The 27210-nt window shown below is 36.7% G+C and overlaps 1 protein-coding gene and 1 long non-coding RNA gene across 6 annotated transcripts in view; one reads left to right on the top strand and one right to left on the bottom strand.

Moving 5' to 3' along the window:
- The window catches only part of LOC105678422 (forkhead box, sub-group O), a 153258-nt gene that overhangs the window by 40722 nt on the left and 85326 nt on the right, over positions 1 to 27210 (top strand). The window lies entirely within an intron of this gene.
- LOC137001009 (uncharacterized) lies at positions 182 to 5088 on the bottom strand. 4 transcript variants are annotated; one of them, XR_010891167.1, is made up of 3 exons: positions 5015 to 5088; positions 1475 to 1673; positions 182 to 335 (listed from the first exon to the last, which is right to left on the bottom strand). It is a non-coding gene; the product is annotated as an uncharacterized lncRNA (long non-coding RNA). The 4 variants fall into 4 exon arrangements; XR_010891164.1 differs by having other exon boundaries at positions 1475 to 2005; positions 4939 to 5062; XR_010891165.1 differs by having other exon boundaries at positions 1475 to 1969; positions 5015 to 5062.

Raw genomic sequence — 27210 nt, 5'->3', positions numbered from 1 at the left:
TAATTTTTTTTAATTAAGCTTAATTATAATTCTGATTATTTATACATTAATTTATCAATTTACATATAAATATTATATTTGTGCATAACTCTTTTTAACCATTTTTTCATTCGTATTATTTTATTTCTTTTCTATAGAATCTTTCGTTTCCATATTACAACTAAAATTTTATTATGATAATAATGATTACACACTACATAATGCGATTTATACTCGAATTTAATGTTCGTGTAATAAAATAAAATTTTATAGCTATATCGGGCAATGATATTTGAATAACACATTAGCATGAATTTCGGGCCTACGAAGCACGAAGGCGACACGTGTCGACTGAGCTAGAAAGAAACAACAACAATTAAACGATAACATACAATCAAACGATCGAGTTTTATTTATAGTATTCGTTCCTGCCATTGTATTGTAACATTAACAACTTCCTCGACTGTGTGAACAATGTATTTCGCAATTCTTTTCTTTATTTCCTTAAGCACATCGACTCGCGTGTCGTGCGTGACGTAAGACTTAAATACCTCTACAATGATAGCTCAATAAGTATCCACATGCAACCTTGCAACCCGGTACACATACAATGGCTGCAAGGTGACAAGATTAAAAAGCGTAAGGTGACATAATGGTACTTGTGTGTTATGTTTCGAGCCTGTCGCTTGACGGGCTTCTCTTGCCCTGATTTCAGAGCCGGTCACTGCATTTTTGAACCGGTTGTTTCGAAGCAAAGTTGCATCAAGACGAGACGCGAAGAAGGCCGCGGTTGTGTGTTTAAGAATAGATCTATCAGTCAATATTTCTGATCGGAATGCGCTTTGCGCAGTTATAAGCGAGCGAGTAAAAAAAAAAGGAGACCGCAAAGTAGATTCTCTCTCACGTGTGAATACGTACAGTTTAACGAGAATTTTAATTAGGATAATATCACAAATATGAATAATGCCTAATTTTATGTGCTCTGCGAGCTCACTTATATTTTATCTTATAATTAATCTTACATTATCCGAGTTTTGCATTTATGATCGATTTTATCCACAATTTGCTCACAAACTTAAATTCTTTTTTCACTGAACAAATAGTGCGCAGATATTATTTCACAAAGACAGGATCTCGAAACGAGCTCCGACCCGACTGATCGAAATTAGTGTTCGGTTCCTTCCCGGTTCAGTCGGGATAACAACGAAAAGTCGCGATGAAGCGTTATTAAGTTAGAACGACGCTCGTCGCCGGTCTGTTGCAGAACGAGTAGTAACCGGATCGGGATCAACTAAGTTTCTTACGCTTTTATTAGAAGAAAGTGCCGGCGCGCGAGCGACGCTTTCGTCGCGCCTTATGCCATTTGTTGGCAAAAGCGAGAAGCGAAGGATCCGGGCCAACTGGGCTCGGTCCAAGTGCGTTCTGCGCGAGGGTGCTAGGGATAACGGGAGGGTGGCAAGGAAGCTCATGAGGAAATTACCGCGCGATTACATACCCTCGTAAGTACTCCCAACCGGCAGCTACACGGAAGGGGTTCCCCCACTAGGCTCATCGACGCCGTTTTTCTCTCCTCCTTTCTTTTCCGTTCCTCGTCTTTGTTTAAGCTCGCGGAATGAAGAAATGAGGGACGATCCGTTCCCGGACACTGGCAACACTCCCAAACTCCATCGAATTCGTCCTGTTACTTCCCATCTCTCGGTCATATAATAAGCAGAAAAGCGTGATTCATCGCGAAACATGGTCAGTGGAGCAAAAGATGCCGTATTTTTCGCATTGTGAGACGCAATTGAATTTGAAAGCCAAATTTTATGTGGGAAGAAGAATGGCGTGCATGCGAGGGAATGCGAAAATACTGAACTGCGCTTCTCTGAACGTGCTGAACTTCGCATCGCACACCTTCTACTTCCAAAAATTTTCCGCCGTTCTTCCGTGTGAACGACAAATAGATTTTTTCGATGAACTTTGGCTTCATGTGAGATTTGTGATTTTTCTGGAATCACAAAAATGCCACCACGAAATATTCCATCTAATATAAAAATATTGTTTGCTCAATATAAATATAATACTGGAATATTTACGTAAATTACGCGCAAGTGCGGGATGTTATTTACGTAAATAATACACCTATATATGTGCGATGGACATTGAATAAATGATATTGGATAAATACTTGTAATAAAGATAAATTATCGATATACATTTTTATATGTGCGTGCACTCTTTTAACCGATAAATTTAATAGCCGCCAAATTCCGTATCTCTCTGTCTCGTCGGCTGCGATAAATGTGCGCGCGCTCTCGACTCTCCATATTTGTGAAATATTTATAATTAGCTAATGAATCGCAATGAAATTTGTCGTCGCGCGATAAGGATATCGCGCGTTTGTACCGCTCCAACGTTCTTCGCTCGAAAAATTTATAATGTTCTCGACTTTCGTTAATCGCGCTGTTCATTTAACAAGTTTTTCATTATTTCCTCTTCTTTTTGTTTCAGGTGAGTTCGCATTATCTTTTGATGTTGATGGAGCTTCTCATTATCGAAACGAGGAAAAAGATCATTGCTATCGATATTTATAATCACAGTGTGATAAGATGGTTATTTTATGTCGGTAAGTAAAGCTTTATCAATAATCGACCGTGGATCACCTTGGAGATAGAATAGTAGTGAACAGAATATAGAGAAACGTAAACAGTTTGCGAAAGAAAATGGCAAGTCTCTGCATCGGTTGAAATTTACTAAGATTTGAATAGATAAAGACACAAACGAATTACAAATGAATTTAATAGCTAGCTGAATCTGTTTGAACAAAGTTAAACTTCTTATTTGAACTAAGCTTTTTGAAATATTTCCAATATATCTAATGCAACATTTTTTAAAATTCATTTTGATACATTTAATGTTGCAAAATTGCGCGACAAAAATAGCATCTTGTCGAATTTTTGCTGAAAAGAATCGCCGGATAATCCGAAGAGGCGTCTCACTTCCGAGACACCCTATAAGCAGAGAAGGGCCGAGCGTGTTCTTTTCTTCGTCTATATTTCGCTTCCTTTAATTGAATTGGCGCGACGAGTCCGCCCGGACAGTGTCAAATGAAGAGAAATTGCGAGCGTGGTCGATCGGGCTATCCGACGTAACGCAAGCGCGCTTCCCAGGCTAATGCTACGGTGGCGGCGACGGCGACGACGAATGGCGGCAGCGATGTACAAGAGACAAATTAGCATCGATATTAAGCCCGATCCTGTGATAAACGATTACGCGGACGTCATGCCGATACCTGCACGATTAACAACGACGAGTCATTAATCGCACTTTCCCTCTCTCTCTCTCTCTCTCTCTCTCTCTCTCTCTCTCTCTCTCTCTCTCTCTCTCTCTCTCCCTCCCTCTTCCTCTCTCTCTCTCTCTCTCTCTCTCTCTCTCTCTCTCTCTCTCGGCTCATTACGCAAAGTTTTGCAAGCGACGCGAAGATAAACTGACATCTGCGCTTCCGTTCCCGTGGATGCAGGATACTTTCCGGTCTCTAATTAAAAGAAATTCTTTCTATATTTCCATCATTTGCTGCAAGCACCAAAAAGATAAAGACTCATTCACGGTTTATTTTACCGAAATCTTTTGCTGAAAATTAATTTTTAAATGAATTCGATAATTGCTTATTAAGATTATTTCTGATAAATCCGCGTCGTTTGTATTAGGGGTGGGTTGAGAACTGAGAAAAAAAGTTGCAACCGAGTTTAAGCGCTGCGAGTTGAAAGCTGAGAGTTGAAAGTCGAGAAATTTCGCGATCAGGCCTTCATCGAGTTAACGCACCGAATAATCTACCGTAGCGTGTCCTCGTCGCTCTGCGAGGATCTCGGGCATCCGATATCCTCTCCGTGCAACACCGCAGGTAACCGGACCTGCGTTCCAGAAAAGAAGGAAAAAAAAGAACGGTAGAGGCGTTTCGGATTCGCGTTTGCGCTCTTACGCGAAGACTCGCCTACCGATCATCGGTTATCGCGATTCAACCGAAAACTTCGTGAAGTTGAAATAAAATAATCTCGAATTGGTATAATTTTCAATGAAGTATGTACAAATTATATTATTACAAGTCATAATGTATGCATAAAGTAAATCGTGAGAAGTTTACAGTGAACAATCGATATCCGAAAAGAAGAATACGCACAGAGTTAATCACTCGAGAAAAGATGCCTAATCCTTTTCCTTATTTTAGTTCTGACGCGAACATCTTTTTCTCCGAAAATGACGGCGATCGCAACTTAATGAACATTTTACTTATGGCGCTGTAATACGATTTGCATTCTGGTCGGGCTGGCGCGACTCCTTTTCGCAATTTTCGATTAATGAATTTCGCGTCGGAGAATATTATTGATTTATGTAACTTCATAGATTCGTAAGATAAAAGTGACTATTTCGGTGAGCGATGACTTACGTGAATGTAATATAATTTGCATTCAGATCAAAATAGATCTTTTTTGCAACTCTCAATTAACGAAAATGTTTTCACAAGAATGCTGACTTATATGGGGGATCTTGTGTTTTGCGTTCATCCTGATTGTACAAAATGTCTTAGAAAAAGTGAATATTTAAATTGATCGTGAAAATATTAAAAATCATTATTTGCCGCAATTTTTCATATTTTATATTTCAATATTTGTTGTCTTAGTAATTAAATCGTCACATAAAGATTCTGCTGAACTAAAATTCATTTTAAAATAAACGATGAATAACACTTTATTATTTATTAGTACTTTTGAAAAAATTAATTTGTGAAAAACTATATTCTTAAGATATATTCTTCAATTTGAGTGGCGTGATGTTTCAAAACTATTAATACATTGTTTCGATAATTTATTTAATAGAAATAGATTTAAATTTTCTAAGAAAACAGTGCGAAAAGGAACATTTTCACTTTTTTGAGAGAGTCGTATTTAATTTACTATAAAAATTTTTGGCTACTTTTACCAATTTGTTGATGCGAATAACTGTTTAATATTTCGACGAACAATGAAAATGACTTTTTATCAGTGGGTGTAATTACTTGTTCGACGAAGTCTCGTAACGATATTGCCTGCGAAGGCGCGCGCCGTTAACTGCGTAAAATACTTGGTTCCCACCTGGCGCGCGCCGACAACCAACGGCCGCTGGTCTTTTCTGCCTTGAAGAAGGTTGAGCCCCGCGAGACGTCGCCGAGGAAACGTCTAAATATATTACCTCGCTACGTATTAATAGCTGATACATGTGTGGCGGACACACATACACTCACACACAATCGCACTTGCCAGAATTGCGTGCACGAACCCATTTGTAATGTATATATTTCTAATATATAAATGTATGAATCATTTATAAGTTGATTTTTATATTAAGCACTTGTGCGCTCTTTCGAAGTGTAATGCATCTTCGAGATGTTACAATCAAAATTATTTTGTTGAATGAAAACAAAGCGATAAGACGTGAATCTTAGTCAGTAAATAAAATTACTTCGTTGCGCGAAGAGTATCAGCGAGAAATTGACGAAAAAGTGATTATAAAACTGATTGGAATTATCGTCTCATTTAGATATAGCTAACGATTTGTAAGAGACTTGGACAATAATTATCTCTTAGCATTTATGTAACAATTAAAGCGTTAATTTAGACGACGTAAATAATGGCGCTTTAATGATTGCGAAATGTCGATTTGTTATGATGGCGCGATAGTTGTTACTTTACATGATAAATGGATATCGCCAATCGTAAGATGTTATTCCATGATAAGATGCATACACGTGCGTCATCAAAGACTACGCTGTTAGTGATTTTGCAATGTTTATCAAAAGCGCCACCTTGCTGACAAAATGGTAATATTTATTCACAATTGTTTATAGAAAAAGAAACAAAAATTATTTTGCAGTACATTAGGCCGTTTAAACTATTTCGCAGCATATGTTTACACATTTCAATTAACAAAAAATATTTTGTTTGATTATCGTTAGATATTTTTCTTTATATTTGCACAAAGTTTTTCCTGTTATTCGATATTTTATTTTAAAAAATGTGATTGGGTCGCGAGAAATGTGATCTGTTTTCTAAGATAAAGTCCAAAGATGAAGTTAACTGTTTGTGAGTTCATATAATAATGCTAAATGTGGTTTTTAATTGTGACTCAAGTTGATATATATTTACATAATGCTAGATATATCTTAAAAAGGATCGTATAAATGCTGGATGTGTTTGCCAAAAATTTGCACAAAAATTAAAAAAATCTAGAAATAGAAAATATATTCTTTATCTTTTAATTTTTTGAATTAATATTTTTTACTTAAAATCAATTTATTAATGTTGGAGTGTTTTCTGAAATGTGATAAATCGTGCACTTTGCGACCGTGTTTACCGCTAAACGCGCACGTCAAGATCGGATATCTTTTCTACGACGATTGATGATGAATGACGCGAGTACGCGCACACCCGCTCCTCTCAACTGCATCCGGGGGCGCATGTGCAGCCGTGCTGCAAGTGCAACGATACGACGATACGCTTTTGCGCGCGATGCAACGCAGGAGGTTGACGTCACCGCCGCGGGCGATTGGAGGCTGCTCAGTGGTTCTCCGCTTTGTTGATATTCCCGTCTTCTGGCCGCGACGGCAGAAACGCGCAGAAAACCCGCGAATGGATTTATGCGTTGTCGTTAAACAGGCGGCGCCGTTACGCGTGTTTTAATCGAGTAAACACGTGATGTTACGCGAGTCTCACATTATTTATGTCATTGGTCCAATTTGCATCGATAATTGAACATGTACAGTACGTTCTGCTCTTATCGCGTTATTTCTTGATGGAGATTCTTTATGCAATTAAGAGTGAGAAGTTTTTTTCGTAGTAAGAATCATGGAGAAAAAATTGTTTGTCGCAACAAATAAAAGTTTATGTCTCAAATTGTAAGATCTTTGATATAATATTTTGTATTAAATTATAAAAAAAAATTGACCTGGCGAAAGAATTAGAAAGATAGTGTTTATTTTGCAATGAATATCGAATAAGAGCTAGCTCCAATATTATATCTCAATGAACGCTATTTGCAGAAATCCGTAAAGTAATCTCGAAGAGTTGCGACTCGTTTACAGCATCAAAGCTCGTGGGAATTTTCCCTCACGACTCGTTTGCATGCTTGCATACCTTTATAACGTCGCGTCCGCAGAATTTCGAGGACGCTTTTACGCATTCGCTTATCGTAAGACACTCGGCGGAGCTCCCAGACATAGCTTTGCGCTAACGATGCTGGCTATTTAAATGTTAAACATATTTAACGAGCGTCTTAAGCTCATAACGAAAGATATTAATTTTGTGATTTTTAAATTCTTAGCTACACGGATTTTAGTATCATAAATTCGCAAGTTTCCAGATCTTGCAATCTTCAGATTTTAAAGTACTCGAATGTCTACTTTCAGACTTTTATATTTATAAATTCATGGATTCTTAAATAACAGGGCTTATAAATTTGCAAAACTTTCTCAGATATCTTAAAATATTATATTTCTATAAATTTTGAGACTCTGGAATATTTAAATTATTTTTATTTTTTGATTTTTTAATTCTTAAATTTCTAAATTTATAAAATATGGGACGTTTAATTTTTTTTATGGGATGTTTTTAAGTTTTTAAAATCTGTAATTTGTACTCATATTTAGAAATTTTAATTTTAATTTATTCATGTCTTTTTTTTTATTTGCATATTTTTGTCATATTTCATTCGCAGAATTTTGATATATCATTCCAATGCATTCATGTATCTTGAGATGTTCAATAGAGTTCTTAGAGAAGCACGGAGCAGCCTCGGTGCCGAAGGTAGTCGTTATTTAAATATCGACGCACACGAGGGTCTTATGTTAATAACAGGTGATAATTAATTCATCTTATGACAAGGGATCATTTGTTCTTCCGCGGAACCTCGCACATACACGTGTATTACTGCCGCTACTTTACCGCACCACGTGTTCAATGCGAATCGATGCATATATTTCAATAAATCGTGAATCTTGTGCGATCGTGATCTTATCTGTCCGCTCGCGCATTATGTGAATTGCAAATGCCAGTTGCAGCGTGTTAGTTATTCGATATCGTAATTGTAGCTTTATCGATGACACAGCGATATCTTGAGAAGCGTCATTTAACATCTCGGATTCTTAAATTTTCGAAAATTGAAGTTCTCAGATTGTCGGATTTTTCAATCTTCAGATTTTCTCCAATAATTAAATTCTCAGAACCGTTAGATTTTTAAGTATTTAGGCCTTTGAATTCTTAAATCTTTAAATTCTCGGTTTCTCACGTCATCTTCCATTGAAAAAAAGAAGTGATAAAAATCCCGTCTCATTTCCTCTAGCTGTGTTCATAATATGCGAGGAATTGATTTGCGCGGGTTCAAGTGAAATTCCTGATGATAAACGACAACCTCGATCTAATAACGTTTTCGATTCACACGATCTGGATCGTTGAATGCGCGTGCAGTTAAGGTCAATTTTACACGAGGTCACATTTCAATTGGAATGCATTTACATTGGAGTTGAATTCCGTATTAAAATGCTTAGCAAATGCTCTTTGCATACAGAGTGCGAATGCGTTTGTAATTAAATACGAGATCGTAAAAATTGGTCTTTATTTATGCTCGAACTGAGCGCGATCGGGATCAGTGCGAATCGCGTTACCTTGTGCTAACTTCGTTAAAGACGTCATTTGAGGTTTAGCGCGCTTTGCTTCGTCCCGGTGCAGCTTTAAAATTTTCCCGTTTTCAGAAAACCCGTTTGACGCCTTTGATCTCGCGACTTTAATGTCCACCCGTTATCCTCGAATTCCCGAAGACGGAATGCGAATGAAGAGCCGGCCAGCCAGCCAGCGAGACTGCGACTTCGGCTTGTTAATATTCTGTCTGGCTCGAAACGCGACTGTGTTCTTTTTAAAGATGTGATGCCCGTGTCCTCTGGCGCTGTCATTGTTAAAGGATATGAATGTTGCATAAATCGCAAGCGCGTGGCGCTTTTTCCTGCTTTGCGCTTCGCAATTTTACGTTCCGCTTCAATGCTTACACATCTGGAAATACGCTTGAAATAGTCAATGAGACTGAAGAGTCCACATTTTTTATCATGCCATATCGCGACTGGAAGTATCATTACACGTCGAAAGTGGCGGAAGACCAATCTACGCGATGAGAATTGAGAGTTGGGAGTTGAAAATCGAGAGAGGACTGAAACTTTGAGAGTTACAGATGACAGGTTAAAAGTTGCAAGTAATAAGTTGCAAAATGAGTACGTACGTTTTAAAATCGTGTTGTTGAAATATTCAAACTGTATGTGGAGAAAATATTATAAATGTATATGTAGGAAAGCAAATATAATAAGAACAGCCGTTTTTAACTATAACATTAAAATTAACGCCAGAAAAGTTATTTCTAAATACTAAATCATTAAATAAATAAGTATGACATTTATAGAATAGTATAAATTAACTTATTATAAGCTCATTATAAGCTTATGATAAATTTAGTTCAATAGATATTATCAGGTGTGTTATTAATTTAATTAATTAACGGTGATTAATTATCAAGTAAATCATTAAGTGAAATATTTCGAGTGATGCGCCCACTGTGACATATTGGTATCGCTATACTAACAGCAGCTGTTACGCAACCATAAACGTCGATTATCGTCAGAACTTCTCAAAAGACGTTATCTTCTTTGTGACGTGATAGTGACAAAGGTTGACGTAATGTGCTGTAATGTGTACCTTTACTTCTAAGGGTTACAGCCTGCGTGAATAAACTTGCACTTTGATCCACTTGGGTTGCGTCAACGTTATCTTCGATGATACATTTTACACATTATCGTTACGCGAAAGCGATAGCGAAGAAAAATATTGATAACGACAAAAAGAATATAACACTTCGAAGGGTCAGCATTAGAAAGAAATCAAGAAATGAATCAGGATGAATCCCATTCATGTTAAACTTATGCACTGTTAAGAAAACACGGATTCTTGATATTAATTCTGTAATAAAATGTCGCCGACATTTTATTTTTAGTATCATTGTAATATATCATTGTAATATATGCAAAATTTGTGAAGGAAATAATTGGAAATAATTGGAAAAACACGTTTCAATTTTCTCAAGTTAATCCTAATTTATATAATTTTACTATACATATATTACGTGTGCTATCGTAATATATTGCGAATGATAAATTATTTAATACGTTAATATTCTAAATGTGTGGGAAATGTTTTCAAGATTTTCCAAGATAGCGTTTCCAGAATTGATTCTTAAAATGAATGCACTATAACACATATATCTCCATTTTAATCATCTTTATAGTCCGTCGTATTTAAATATTCCATTAATTAGTAAAATTTAGTTCAGATATAACTGAGAAATTTTGGATAGTACTTACTCCATTTTTATCCTTTAATCTTTTTCACTTATTTATTTTGCGATTTATGCAATTTCTAAGATTCGTGGAAATAAAATGGGAGACATTCATATTTTTAGTAAGAGTTCTGTTAGCAGCCAGTCTCGCGCAAATTATAATTGGATGGCGTAAGGTTCACGGAGATCGTATAATTCAGTTCGTATAATGCGGCAAATTTATCAAAAATATACTAGAAACGTGTGGAGATGCGTTCAATAGCTTCAATTATAATATTTCACAGATACGTCCGATTAATTGCATATTTTTCACGATCATTGTTGCGATATTTATCGAGTCTATTTTCCGAGCGTGGCGTGGAGCGCGGTAAAAAAGAAAGGTCATTATATGCACGCGCAAAATGAGTACCTTGATTTCTAGATGCGTTAATTTCCCCGGAGATCCCATCGCGCAGAACTCGCGTTCGCGTATCGGCGCGTGTATGCGACTCGTTTAAAAACTAGGACGCTTTTTTGTTTTTTTTTCTTTTTTTTTATCAATATTCGTCGGTGATCGACTTTTTCTTCGCGGCCGCGTGTCGGGCTGCTTTTCAAACCGACGTAATTATCCGGCGGCGCGCTAATATTTTCGCACAATATACGAATTATGGCCTCTCTTTCTTGCATATTCATGCTGCGTAATTAAAGCCTCGTTCGCGCTGCCGCTGTGTCGATCGAATTAGTTTTACATGAGAGAACCACGGTAGGCCGGTATATTCGAATCTTTCGTCTGTAAGTGATCTATGCACCTAGAGATCCGTGAAACTATCGATTTGGCAATTTGTTCATCTCTCGATGGAATATTTCCAAATTTTTCATATTCAATGAAATAATTAATTTTTTTATGACGAATTTTATAAACGTTATTTAATTATAATTTCTACAAAATTATAATCTGCATCCGCGAGTAATTCATAATTTCCTAGAGAGAGGATTTTCGATATTGCTTGTGAAGAATTTTGAATATAATTTATAACACCAAGAGATTTTTGTAAAGTAGTTATAAGATTCATAAAATTATAAATTGAAAGTTATAAAATTTTAATTAAACGGCTCTTTTAAAATGTAATGCAATGAGAGGTAAAAATGTGCTCAAATAAAACTTATAAAGAAGGGTAATATAAGAGATTTATATACCTGAAGCGATAATTTATCCATCTTAAATATTTCGAATGCATCTTCATTAGGTTTTGATTAATTATGTAAAACATTTTGGTTATGCAAGAGACGTATAATGGGAATACGGTATAATAGGTCTTAATCGGCAGACAAATTACAAGTGAGTTAAGGCTAAATCGACGGCGGTTCAACGGCGCGAATCCGCTGCATCGGACATAATACAATGAGAGATCTTTATAGAAAATTACATTAACGCCGGGTGTCTTCGCTTTCCATCATACTCAGTTAATTGTCTAATCGTCACAATCGTAAGACGTGCCTTATCTATTCGCTCTCTTGCAGATAATCGGACCGTGAAGTCGAAAGTGAAATTCGGCGTCAGCCGATTATCATGTGCCATCGTTGCCGCCGCCATTGCCGCCGCAGGCGCATAATCATGATTATGTCTGGACGCATGACCTACGACAACCTTCGAATTTACGAAGGTGAGAAGACCGACGTGCAAAATGCCGCCGCGCCAGACAATCATGAGAAAAAAAGGAACTCTCGCGTCTCAATAAATAGGTGCTTTTTGCGAAGGCGTTTTGTGTGAATGTATCGGTGAGACGCTCGATACGTGTACCAGAATAGGTTCTTCTTACTGACATGACGAGACATTTTATAATTTTTATTCTATATTAATCCTGCATTTATCCTTTACACTGCAACGATCGTACAATTGTGGAAAAGAAAATGTGGTACAATTATATGTAAATTTTATTAATTCAAATTGGAGACATCGCATAGAAAAATATCTTGATTTTTAATGATTATTTAATCAAATGTGATAAATCAGAACTAACATTTTGGAAAGTATAGAAATAACATAAAGCTGCGCACACTTATACTTTATTTTCTCGAGGTATAAAATAAAAGAACCATTTCGGTTTAAAAGCAAGTGAAGTATTATAAAATACAGACAGCGCCTCACTTTTTCTTTCGATATCCTACTTTTAATTTTATTCCGAGACGTGAAAATTATGATCATTAATATCCGAAATAAGAGAGAAATATAAGAATAGTATCTGTCAAGGCGGCATCATGGCGAGTCGCACTAGTTTATTTCGGCTCATTTTCCGTTATTATGAGCGGATTTGGATCTCCTTCATTTATCCAGAAGCACTAATGGACTCGTTAAAATTTTCATCGCGCGGGCTATATTTATGACACGTCAGACCGTCAGGGATATGGTTCCAAAATTACATTCTCGAATGCCATCGCTGACGGCGAGATGTAATGCAGACGTCGGGAATCGATATAATTCGTTATGCGATCAACTTTATTTCTACCCGACCAGTTTATTGTAAATGAAACGCATGTTATCAATTCATTGAACTCAAAGCATCAGACGCATAAATCAGTTTTTGGTAAAATGTAAGTATGCAAAGATTAGGAACTTTAAATGTGCCATTGAAATGTTCTTTTCATATTTTGCCATCAATATTATATATATATATAATTATTTATTAATTAATTAATTGAAGCAGTAAGAACATTCTCAATGCTTGTTGAAATTATATCGTTTCTAGTAATACTATTTCAAGAGTTGTACTATAACTGTATTGTAAAGATATAATTTTGGAGTAGAATGAGTAGAGTGGCATTTTCAAAGACAGGATAACTCGATAACATCGCGGTGTCGCGTAATAAGATTGAGTGTTAATTCAGGATAGCAAGGCTAACGGTTAAAGTTTGCCATCAGCACAGCATTAGCCGCGATTGACGATTATTCTACTGTCAAAAATGCGCCGAGCTTAAATGCTCGAGCTTTCAGTTTCGATCGTCCGAGATTAGATTAGGTTCTTTCATAATGAGACAAGTTTCTACAATTTTGGACTTTATCAAATAGTTTCGAAACGATTTAGAAAGGACATTAGATTTCTATAACGGAACTTACATAAGATCACATTGCTTCGTAAATTTTTCGAAAAATTTAATTAATTCCAAAGTTCCGTGTCTTACATGTAATTAAAATATATTAACGGTATAATTATAATATAAATCGTATGAGAGAAAGATTCATTAATTATGAATTCTATAGATAAAAGCTAATTAATTATAATCAATGCTAATTTGAGCGATTTCAATGTAGCATTCGTCTGAAGAATCTACATGTTCAGCATAAATCTGAAAGGAAGGATGATCATTGCGAGTGGACTTTAAAACGGGCTAATTTTCAGCACGCGCACTCGCTCGCTCAGGCGCACGCGTGAAGAGGAAAGCGCCTCTTCGTTCTCCCGCGTGTATATAGATAAACCGGGCGACTCGTTGTCCGAGGTCGGTGCTCAAGGTTGCCGGTGACGTCATTGGACCCCCTTCCTCGAGCCCCCTCGCCCCTCGCACAGTCATCTTCCTCAGTGGAGCGCTTACTTCGCGCACGGCGGCTCCTCTCCGCCACTCTAATATGACGACTTGGCGTTTACATCCGCGACACGAGGCAGACATCCTAGCCACCTACCGTCGTCTGACCTGTTCTGTCCTGGTCTCTTTTTCCTTTTCTTCTTCGCCTTCTTCTTCGTTATACATAGCTCGCGCGACTACGCAGGGCATGTGACGCACGCGTGAACCAAACCTCACCTCATCGTGTATCAGCCGATGATCCGACCGTTTTTATTGCAAAGGCGAGGTGTTGAATGGTAGAGCCGAAGAGGAATGTCCCCTCCCGCTACTTCCCACTGCTACCACTAGATTAACGAGCTCGGCAGGATGTCTACTTTGTGTATATATTTGTGTATATATTTGCATTCATTATGATAAGTTTTAATAACCAGTTTGTGGATTTTTTATGAGATGGATTTCTGTTTTAAGTTGTCATTCGATGTAATGATTTTTGAAAATTAATTATATTAATGGCCTGTTAATTGCTTTTAACTTATGAAACTTTTAATTTATGAAATTCTTGCAACTTTTTAATCATCAAAAGTTAGCTTTGGTTCTTTGTATACTAAAATTTTCACACGGTTTAATAATATTAATATATAATTTGCGAAAAACAAAGAATTTAAATAATTGTTGCTTCTTTTTTAAAATATGACTCAGTCTATCGTGACGTTATAATTTATTAATACAAGCTATAAATTAATAAATTTTTGAGATATCAAAATATAAAAATAAATCACTAAAATGCTAACGCTGTCAGAAATTCAGTTTATTTCGAGTCATTTTCGATCGTCATCGTCCGATTTGGATGATGTCCATCATTCATCCAGAAGCACCAATGAACTCGTTGTAATCTCGATCACGTGGATGTACATCGTGGGCGTACGAGGAAAAAGCATTTGGCCCAAAACTGAGATATACGAATTGTAAAGCTTAAACGTTCTGAAGAAGAAAATTGGACTTTACACATTATAAAAATTTTAAATATCTTAATGGATTGTTATACGCTTATCTGCTTTTGATAGAGCTTACAAAATTTTATACTAATAAATTAATGTAATAAAATTTATATTTAAAGGAATACAAGACGTGGACAATTTAATACAATAAAAGCGCACGATCTTTAAAGTTTTCAGAGTTTCAGAGTATTATTTTGTCTCTTATGGCTTGATTTTTATGATTATTTCGGATTGTCATATATATTTTCAAGAAAGTGGCGATATCTATGGCAATTGTAACTAATTTCTACATTATATTCGGTTTTTATTATTTTTTTAAATATGGAAAATTGAAAAATATAACTTATAAATTGACAAGCTTTACTTGAGCTATTATTAATGCATTAATTAACTCAAATGACATCCATTAGTTACCATCATAGTTCGACTTTTTACACAGAATTTCACGAAATATACAGATGCTATCTGCACTCAAAAAAATGATCTTGCAATAATAGCTAAAATTTTCTAGGTGTAAAAAATTAACTAAAACAGATAAATGATTAGCAACTGTTGTGATATTGCATATGTAATTACTTAATCAGTTTAGATGACAGAAACAGAATATATATCTGTATTGTTTGTGAACTTTAAAAAGAAAGTTTCTCTAAAGCGCCTATCTATATAAGATCAATCACGTGTTAGATCATGCAATGAATAACATTTAGCAATGGTACCTAAATTTTTCAGAAGCTATTGCTAGAACATTACTGCTATAAATTCTATATGTGACAAACAATATTTTCACAGATACGAAAAATAGCGATACATTCTTGTTGCGATATCTAGAAATCTAACTACATCAGCGAAATATTTTTTTGAGTGTGGAAGCTTTCCTACTTTCTCTCTCTTTCTCTCTGGCGATTCGAAATCGGCTTTTCCATGACCTCTAACGTACGTAAACAGTGGTGATTTTGCTAGGATCAAGACCTTGCACGATTGCTGGAGAGAGAAGGCGAAAATATCCATGCAGCCGACTCCTCGCTCTTTTCCCTCCACGCCGACCCTCAGTCTGGCCGGCCGTGTCTCTTCACTTTGTGCACGGCCGGGCCTCGTCGATAAAATTGCAGATAGCGCACGCAGAGAGGAGAGGCGGAGCTCGACATTATTCGTTCTACGTCGCGAGAATGACGCGGCCTTGAGCGATGTTGAGGGAATGCGAAAGCTCGCTCGCTCGCTCGGGCGCGATCGCGGGAAGAGTCGTCGTCGTCGGCGCCGCAGCTGGTTACCAGTTAATTAAGCGCTAGTTAGCCTAGGTGCATTCTCGCGCGTGCATCAGTCAGTGTGAAACTGAAACTGCAGTTTGCCGTGTCTTCTTTAGATAGATAACACGCAAAATTTCATGTCCAATTATGAGTAGATTAATGGAAAGGAAGAAATCCTCTTTATTCTTAAAAAGGAAATGTAGATAATGTAATATTTTGAATCAGAGTCTTTGATAATAGAGTTATTTAGCGTATGATTTTCTTCGTAAAAAACCTAATTTTTTTAAGGATTCCGAAAGTGATATCTAAGCTGATTAATTAAAGATGGAATTCGTTTATCAGAAGTATTTTTCACAACGTATTTTTATTCTTTAATATTTAGGTAATAGAATGTAATCGTTCCTCCAGTTTTAAGTCACAGAATAATGTTAATTATTTGGAAAGCTGGAATGACGTTGCTCTAAATCCAAATTATAAATTATTACTAGTTGTTCTAAACCCAGCGTTTACTCGTGTTCTATATTATGAAATAGCATCGATTATCTTAATATTGGCCCTAGTGAATCATAGAATGCCATTTTACTTTTAAATTTAACATACATGCACGGATACATGCACACCTACATGTTGATTCTTCCATTTCCAGAACCAGATATTGGAGTCATGAAAATGTCATTTGTATTTCAAATTGCTTCGTGATTATTCTGATAATTACGTCAAGTTTTATAAAGATGTTGGATGACTGAATGTGAGAAACGCGAAGCAGTACAACAGACTGCGAATTCAATTAAATTCCTTTTTTTATTATAATACAATAAAATTTATTTATTATAATATAATAAAATAAAAAAGTGGAGAAGTAAACAAAATAAAAAGCGATTTCTTCGAACTAGGGGAAAATAGTATTATATGTTAAATATCTGATGAATAAACGCGACACAAACAATTTTTTATAAATTCTACTTCTTAAATTCTACTTATTCTTCAATTTTAACTGTCGTATTCATAACTTAATTTTATATCTCCGAGATACTTTTTAAGCGGATTTATTTTACCAAAGGCGCGATAATTTTATGCTGAATTAATCGATATGAATAATACATAAAATTTATCTGTTGAACTTTAGATTTTGAGACGCGAAATTTAAAGTTTAATGTAAGCTAAAAAAAAAAAAAAAAAAATAATTATTCAAAATTTATGAAACATATATATATGTGCTGAAATAAACTTCGGTTAGGAATTGAAAGGTTAACGTCGACTAATCGACGTAACCGGTCCTAGACACGCTCGCTCTTTCACTTGCGCTCGCATGCGCTCCATTCGCGCATAATTTTCCGATCGCGCGTACTTGCGTACGTAGGTACATGTCGTACGTGTACGCCTAGGTGCGTGCACGCGTGGGTTTCACGCCAGGCTGCACGGATTCCTTGGGAACGCACGTGTGAGGCCGCCGCTGCCGCGCAAAGGTCGTTATCGAGATTGCGGCTTTTGTAACGCAAGTGTAAGTTACGCAATCGCTCGCTCGCTCGCTCGCTCGCTCGCTCAATCGCACGATCGATCCTTCGCTGGATCGGTGTCCAGTGGCGATGTGATAAAAAGCCACGAGAAAAACGATTCTTAACCTTCCGATGGTCGTATATATACACAAGGTGCATCACGGTTGCAAAAAAAAAAAAAGAATGGAATACTTTTAAAGAACTGAGCGATCCTTGATGCAAAATTTGTAAAATTCCACGATTCACAAGTTTCTTTTCAAGTATCAAATGTCATTTAAAGTGAAGACTTTTTGATTAATGAATTAAAAAAATGTCAAGTGACATTTAATAAAGTATATCCTATAAATTATAGATTTCTTCATCCTTACGCTGAAAGCTTTAAACTTAAAATTGATATATCACTAGATGTTTATCTGAATAATTGTGCATTTCTTAAATGTTGGAATTTATATATTTATTATTGGTAAATGTGTGAATTTAAAAAAATATATATATAAGCGGTTTTTTTGTCTATTCTTACATCTAGAAAGAAAAATGGAGGTGTCTTCATTTCATTCAAGTAAATGTTCATTATCATCGTTACATAAGAAATTGAATCATATTTCTTAATGATATATCGACGAGTACTCGATACACGATGCATTCGATCCGTGAGATGCAAAAAGGCGCCGGAAGGATAACCATTTGCATTAAGTAGCTGTCTTCTTACACGTGCGATCGTGCCCTTGTCTCGACAGTTATATAATCAGTCGCCAAGAATCTAATATTACCTTTGTGGTAAACAGTTACAAAAACCTTTTTCTTTCGGCGAAATTTTATGTCATTTCAGATGATGTTTTAATGAATTTTTTTAACGTAACTCTTACTCTCATGTTTAAATACTATAAAATCAGATGTAAGTCGAAATAAAATTGAGTTGTGTAAAACACAATTAAACTTTTAAATTTCTACAATTTATGTATCAGAATGAAGTTCTTCAAGTTTAAGCAAGGAATTTAGAAAATCAAACAAAACAATTGCACTGACTCGGTGATTTTGTCAGAATTATAGATCCTGTTTTCTTAAAAATGTTTCCACGAAGTTCGCAGGAACTTACAGTCGTCGAAATTGCAGTCATAGATCGTAGATAGAGGCGCCAAGTGCGTTGTGCGTTCGTTTAAGTAATAGTAAAGTAGATTCCTCCTGAGGGGGAGGGGAGTATCTAATGATGAGTCGGCTCATCTTCGGCATGAATTGCCGATTACATCGCTGCTTAATGAATCTCGCGTGAGTACTTCAACCAATTATTTGAGGAAGAAGGTCCAAGACGGAAGCGACGTCAGCGATAAAGACCTGTTCGCGATTACCGCGATGTAATATCGCGCTTAAATGGAAGGTGTATTAAACAATTCGTTATCGCTACTTTTTGCAAGAGATAAAGTACACTTGGATTTATGAGCGAAGATATAGATTGCGTTGCTCGCTTTTACGTAACAGTTATAAATATAAAAATATATAGCTATGAATATATGAATATTGTCCACGTAACTTGTGTAAACATTTGTTATTCAATTTAATATTATTCGCGTTCTTTTCGAATATTATTCATTCCCTATTCTTCCCGCACTAGCTATTTCGCTCGATCGTTTTATTTAGTAAAATAAAAAAAAAAAGCTCGAATAATTGCGTTGGTCAACGAAGATCGACAAGATGCGCCTCGCGTGATGAATTACGCCAGTCCGAATTGATCGTTATGCGAGCACGGCAGCTGCCATAATAAATGTACTTGCAGACGCATTTAAACGTATAGCGATCGCAATATCCATGGTAACGGCGCCATCGATCTTTATGGAATTTTTTATAAAGCCACCCTTATGCGTAGTCACACCGCTCAAGTGCGTTTACGTAATGCGTGTACATGCATATACATGATATGGAAGATGCGCGCCGATATGTAGGTGCCTGCGTATGTGGATACATATGTACAGAATGTCCTAGGAGTATCATATTTTTTTTCTGGACCACACAAACACACTGAAGCTAAGAAAAATACTATTTGTCCCAAATTTGAATCGTCAATAATTTTAGATCAATTACAAGTTAAAGTAGAGAGCGTAAATAATTAAGTTTTATCTCAAATCAGTATTATCTCGTCAAAATTTAAATTTGTGGCTTAATTTTACGGTGAAAATACATTGAATAGCAGATCAGAGGAAAATAAACGTCAAATTAGCAAGAATATCTTACGTGTAAAGAAGATGTGAGAAATTTGAAACGCTATTTAAGTAACCGAGCGTACGATTGTAAATGCGTAACTTAATACTCAACAATTTCTACATTTTACGTTCGCTCGTTATTATCGATACGAGCGCTACACTGAGAATAACATCTCTCAAAAAATCGCTCACGAGATTCTCAACAGGATTTAACGCAAATAAAAGTTATATTAAATGATACTAAATATAATAAATAAATTAAGTATTATGAATGGTATAACGAAATTTTCAAGAATTAGCAGATAAAGAGAAATATAATAATTTCTCTTTCAAAGTCGGACAAAATAATGTAAATCGAGGGAATTTTATAATTTTTTATTATAGTTATGATAATTATTCGTAATTTTGCAATTAAAAATATTTCTAGATATTTTCAAAACATTACGTATGTATATTTCTGCTTGTTTCCTGACCAGCATTTATAATAATATTGGAAGTTATACTTTTATAATTATGGATACATTTTCATAATTTAATTGTTCCGTAATTAATTTTTGCAGATATTTTGCGGTTCGCAATAATTATATTCTGTAATTCTGACATTTTATGTTCTTAAATATCGTGGAATGTGTCTTTAAGAAGGTTGCGATCTGTCAGAAAATCTTTATTTAATCAAAACGTCAATTTTTTATATCGCTCGCAAATGTGACATTTGTGCATCCTCGAATTCGTACTCGTCATCGATATTCTCAATTTGAATATCTATCTCAAATTGAGAAGCACTGGATCACAGCGTGTTCCCGGCTCCTTTCACTTCGAATCTCCTTTTAGTATAGGTGGAAACATCTACCGTTACCTATGCCTCTTGCGCCAAGTATGTGCCCGCGTGCCATAAAAGCCGAGCGCAGAGGTATATATGTAAAGATGAGCATCTCTACAACAGGTGCTCAGTTTCCATGGACGCGGAAGTGCATCGTTTCTCGACGCGACGCGGAGAGAAATTCTCAGCATCTCTATCGCGCGCGATCTTTCAATCGAGCTTTTTTTTCCAAGGCAAAATCGAGACCAGCGAAAGTAGAAATAGCCCGATGAAATAAATATGCACAAATTGAAACAAAAAAATTTTCAATATTATTGCTTATTTTGTTAGAGATTATTTCAACCGCAAATTAATTTTCGTATTTTTAAGTATTTTATTCCTAAATATTCAAATCATTTAGGAATTTAATTACGAATGTTTTATATAATACGTGGAAAATATAATATTGACAATATATTGCTGTACTAGTATTTTTAATATTTTAAAATTATATTTATTCTATCAATTTATATTTTTTCAGGATTAGATGAAACTTATGATATAAATTATTACAAGAAATTTGAGTTCAAAATTAATCAGATCGAAATAATGATAATATTATTTTTAAGCTAAAATTTATGAATTTTCCTCCGTTTTTGACATATTTAAAAAATAATACGATAGTATCTTTAATACAGGGCAGTCCAGAAATATTCTCGACACGCTTCCTGTCGCATTCGAGCTGGTCTCGAATTTGTGCGCGTTCTCGCATTCCTTTCGATATTCTATTATATCTGTTAAATTCGTTCTTTTTTCGGACGGAATTTTCGCGGTATTTTACACACCCGATATCGAACATCCGCAGTGTTTATTTCGTACCGTGAAAAAAAACACGTTTCTCGGAATAAGAATGTTGCGCGTATGCGTTATTAATAAATAAATAAAGTAGCATTGCCGCAATTTTATTCGAATTTTATGCGTTTTTATTTTGCGCGGAAAATACGCGAAAAAAAAACCGGCCGTTTATCAGGAATCAAATATGCGATGCACTTTGTAAGCGCATCAGCGAGGCGTTTCGCTGAATCGATTTGCTTCGATGAATTTCTACGCTGCGCGCATAATTTGATGCGCGTTTCGCTCTGTCATATCTGAAGAGTTATCGTTTTACTATCCCGTTGCGTTCTAAAATCTTTAGCAGAATTCCATTTTTTAGAAGCAACGCGTTACTGCTTAATTCGGATCATACGCAATCGTTTAATAATATAATTTAGTTAGAGTGTTCCGATCTTCCCGGTTCCAAACTCTTGGTTTTTACTTGTTCTTGCTATTTTATCTATTTATGCATCACAATAATATAGATATATGGTCTTATTGGCATGCATGTATTTTGTGCTATGTATAATTCATGATTTTGTCGTATAATTCATGATCGCGACTCATAATACGTGATACTTAAAAAAAATTTATTTCAGAGAGCATATCATTAAATAAATGAAAAAAAAAAAAAGAAAAATATAGATTGGACAAGTCGACTTTAACGCTACTGAAATGTTAGAAACGATCCGCACAGCCAACTATATTTATAAATGTCAGCTAAATAAATCGCGGACTCGGAGTTTTTTTTTTTTTTTTTATTCCGAATTCTTTATGTATGTAGAATTAATAAGTTTTCCTCGATGTTTGCCGAACGGTACAACAGGAAGTCTTGAGCGCAACAGAATGCCTTACTCAGCTCCGCTTCAGCGACAACTAGCATTACGCACCACCCAAGGCACCGTTGTTATTACGGTCACTATCAGCTCGCTTCTGCGTAGCGCATTCCTCACGGTGTGCGTATATACGTATATGTAGATCGGGAGCGGGCATTTAATACTATTTATCTCTCGGTAGCGACGTGCCGCGTTCGAACGAACGTGCGGTTATGCGGAAGACATTGACGTATGATTCTGTCGATCGTCACGCGCGCGGCACGGAGTTCGTGCGTTCTCCCTACTTTTGCCGCCGCGGTGCCGCCCGCACCCTGACGAAATCGTCACTCGGCGATGATCGTCGTGACGCAGCCCGACGGTTTGGCTATTACGTCCATTGTCGAGGCGTGCATTGTGTCGAATTGCATCTGCCTGCCAATTGCGACACGCGTTGCGTCTTATCCCGCGAGATGATGGACCGAGCGCGTACCGTTTGCGTTTCGCATGTATCCGGGTCGTTCGCACACGCGCCCGCTTTTATTTAACAGCCACCCCCGTTTCACTGACACAATAGGCAAATCCCGGAGGCAGCTGGCTGACCCCCCCGCCGAAAGCAGTTTTACATGAATTTCGGAAAATGTGCCGAAAGGGTTGTCGCGAGCATATCGGGAGAAGAAGCGCAAAGTCGACAGATGTCGGAATCGAGACGCATCGATTAAGCGCGAAAGCTGAAGTGGCATATATACCGGGTGATTCATGGCGCTCAAGTTTTATGATATAATATTTTAGGGCGGAAGTGAAAAATATTGTATATATTTGCAGAATATTGTGTGAGAGAACCCTAATTTGTAATAATAATTTATATCATAAATTTAACGCGATGAGAAGGTAATATAATATTTCTGCTAGTCAATAATAATTTAATATCTAAAATATGAAAATGGAAAACAATGTTTAAAGATGTTCTTCTGCGAATATACTTTTTAAATTAAATTAATTAGAAATACAAGCGGATATTTCAATCTAATGAACGAAACGTCTCATGTCTTTTTAAATTTTTGAATAAAGTATTAAGGTTTGATTATTTTGCGACTACAAATTTTACATTTTCAACATAGAATTTTCTTTCCAAAATTTTTTAAGACTTCGATTGATGCATGGCGGAGAAGCGTTTCATTCTCGGAGGCTTTTGAAAGTAGATTTCGATATCTCAGGATAATCTCGAAAGCGGACCACCATGTATACGCATTTTTCTCGTGGGCGCTCGTTGCCGCTTTCACGCGGCGGCCAACCCTTTCTCTGCCTTTCCTGCGGAAATGTCTCTGCCGAGCAATCGCAGTGCACGCTTCGGGGGTCCTGGCCGCGCGATGAATGGCCGGGATTTTTGCATAAAGAAAGGCCCGGTGGTGCAGGGTGCTGCTGCAGCGAGCGGCGTGAACGCCAGTTTCGGAATTAATCCGACCAGCCGGTCTCACGTTCCGTCGAGCGTGGGAGAAATCGGAACGACCGATCATCTTTCGCCTCGACGATGACAATCGGCGATCCCGTTTGTAATTCGTAACGCACAATGTGGAATACGATAAAGGAGCCAAATAATGAGAACTATAGATTTCGAGAAAATTAAATCTTTGTAAACGCAATCGTTGCGATCTGTGGGATCTCCTTGCTAATCTATGCCTAATATTATAAATTACTTTATTTTTCACACTATTTTGCGACAGTCAGTGTGATGTTTGCCAACATCGGCAGTTACTAGAATTTATTAATTGTAATATTGATTCGCGATTAATGGATATCTCATCCAGTATTTCTATCGTAATTATTGTCTAGTCGGGCGACGAAACACATGTACAATAATAACCGCGTAAATTGAACCAGTTCGGTTTTACCATACTTTATCAAGGTTGTCGGCGTGTGTTCCTATTAAAATTTAGCGGCCGAGTAACAGGCATAGCGCTGTATAACCTGGAAATAGTTCGTTTATATGCAAATACAATGGGCGATACAACGGCGAGCGAGTGATACGCGAGAATGGTTTGCGCAAACCCGCATGATAGTATACAAATGATAAAATTGCATCAACCATAATAATCACGCATGCGCGGATATAATATTCGGTGCCATAAGTGCTCGATCATCATCACCTTTCGTTCCTCGATGTGGTTAATACCGACGTTTACGCCTCGCATGATTGTGTCACGCGGCGATATTCTCGGTCTAAATCTGTATTTACCCGCTGCATTTGTCCGTGCAATTGCGCGAGAAGGGTTTTTGCGGAGCTGCTCGCTTCTATTTTGTATCTCAACGAGCGCACCCGAGGCTCGTGAATCTTTGAACAAATAAATTTGAATGCCGCGAGATTTACTGGCCGACCGGCACTAACGCCCTTATCTGTATCACGGAGATGCAAGCGGCTACATAGTGATAAGGCATCGTAATTTTGATGACGCGGATTGTAATGTATTACGATATTTGATTTTTTTACAAACTTTTATCATTTTAGGATGTTAAAAAGTCTTTTTTGACGTCGTAGCATTAAGTATTAATTTTGAATAATTTATTCGTAATTGGAAGATAAAAAATTTCGAAAAATATATTCTCTATCTCAAAAAGTTATCGCACTTTTTATATATCACTCAAATAAATATTCTTTTAATTTTATTTCCATGCTTTATTTACACTGACTCGTGGTTTTTTTTTCGTTTTGAAATCAAAATCAACGCGCAAAAAATGATATTTTATCGCGGCTAGCGAATAATTTCAAAAAGACGCGCTGTCGCGTTGCATCCGAGACCTTATGACCTACTACGAAACCGCGCAGTGCAATTTGCCGCGGCGGCGTTATCGGCGAAGTGCAAAGCGCGAGTTTGCATAGTTTATTCCGTTTCCAGGCGAAATCAGTGGAAGAGAAAAAGAGAAAGACAGAAGGCAAACAGCGAGCTGATAGTACACGCGTTAGCGCGAAGCGATTCTCGCCATTTGTCATTAAACGGCCATCTCTTTCGAGTGCGGTGGCTAACGCTCTACATCGAAAGATCTAGTCGATCATCGGCTGTTCCGATCTCACTCAGCTCCTAGTAATTTTTACTGCGACGTACGCTCGCGCGGTTGCATTATTGATAGCATAATTGACTCGCCATATTTATGACGCGCAATATCGTGCGGCGTATTGCGTTTTAATCCTCCGAGTGCTGAGGGTTTTATTTATTAGAAGAAAAGTCGGAATTTAAAAAAAATCACGTAAGTTTGACAATACAATAATAACGCTATAAAAGATAAATTTGAGCAAAAAAGTAAAAGACAATTAATATATGTGGAAAATTCAGTGGAATTCTAAGTAATAAAATTAATTGCATAGTATTTACGATATATATAATAAAATAGGAAATAATTAATAAAATAAAAAATAGAATAAAAATAAAAATAATCCATTCCGAAAATTGCACGTAATAAACTACGATATTAGTATTTTATAGAGGGAGGTAAACAGTTGCACAAGTGAACACTGAGCGACTGTAAAATTGTAGGCGGAAAAACATGGCCGTATAATGGAGTAGCAAAAGGATTAATGACATTGCAGCAGATTTTACAGCGCCGGGGTAGAGGAGACACGATCGCAAGCGCGACCGCAAAGACACCAATTAATTCGCTGTAAATGAGAGAACACAGTCGTGTATCGCGCTCAAATTTTCGGGATATTAATATCGCGTTTTAGCACGCGCCGCACATACAGAGCGACGAAGCACCGCGCCGTTGTGTTGTGCAGCGACGATTCGAAGGTTAATATTGTAATATTCATATTTTATGCATATTGCGCGGCAGCGGCGGATATTTCTGTGATGTTACAGCGATACGATCCGCACGATACATTGCGAAAATCTAGAAATAAAATATTTAACGGCGCAAAATTCATTCGCTTTATATCCAAATCATTTCCGAATGAATTATTGCAAGGATGATTCTCGATATTTTATGTTTATCATTATAAATATATCATAAATATTCTTATTATTTAGTTCTTAGATAATTCTGATCGCAGGCGATATAAATGCAATTTTAAATCCAACAGATTCCAACACAATAATAGTAATAATATTCAAATCAATTTTAGTGAAGAACATCTTGAGCGAGTGGCTGTAATCTTATCCGCACTGCTCTTTCAATATATTCGGAGATATATACGCTCTGTGATGAAACTGTCAAGACTATTCTTACCACTTCGGGATTAAGAGAGCTTATGGTAATCGCGGCCGGGCAATCGATCCTCTCCCGTCGCACCCTTCATCGCACCCTTTCGCAGTCGTTCTCACCGTTTCCCGGCTTTGTGCTCGCGAACTCCGATCAGCAATATCGTGGCATGCACACCGTCACGTCGAGCGTGCGTTAATCGCGATAAGTATCGCTCGGGATTTTTCCGTCTTCGATACATATATGGGACAAAGCGTGCGAAACCGCACACCGGTCGAAATAAAGCCGTATCAACATAGAAATCGGAGAGGCAAAGGAACAATTTTTCCGCCCTATCTGTGAACTATCCTAGAACTCGAATGTGAAATTATCGCTAACGGCAGGAAATATAGTTAATTTACCTTCCGGTATTTTCGCGGAATTCGAACTGGCAATTCTTTTCAATTACGAGAAAATTAAAGTCGCTACCGAGAAGTTGTACGTTGTCTCGCGCAAAACATTTCCGCACGGACTTTTTTTCCTTCTCTCTTATTAAGTGTAAAACGGAATCTAGGTTCTTCCACTCGAGCGAGATAGCAGTCTGTGACGATGCTAATTTTCTTAATTCTCTGATGCCCCGCAAGATAATAAAAAAAAAAAAAAAAAAAAGAAAATCAAAACAGAATCAGGTTAATATATGCGCAGCGTCAGAATTACTTCA

This window comes from Linepithema humile, chromosome 7 (genome assembly GCF_040581485.1).
Source record: "Linepithema humile isolate Giens D197 chromosome 7, Lhum_UNIL_v1.0, whole genome shotgun sequence".
In the NCBI taxonomy this organism is placed as follows: Eukaryota; Metazoa; Arthropoda; class Insecta; order Hymenoptera; family Formicidae; genus Linepithema; species Linepithema humile.
Note: the sequence above shows the minus strand (reverse complement) of the source record. Positions and strands in the feature narration are given on the sequence as shown.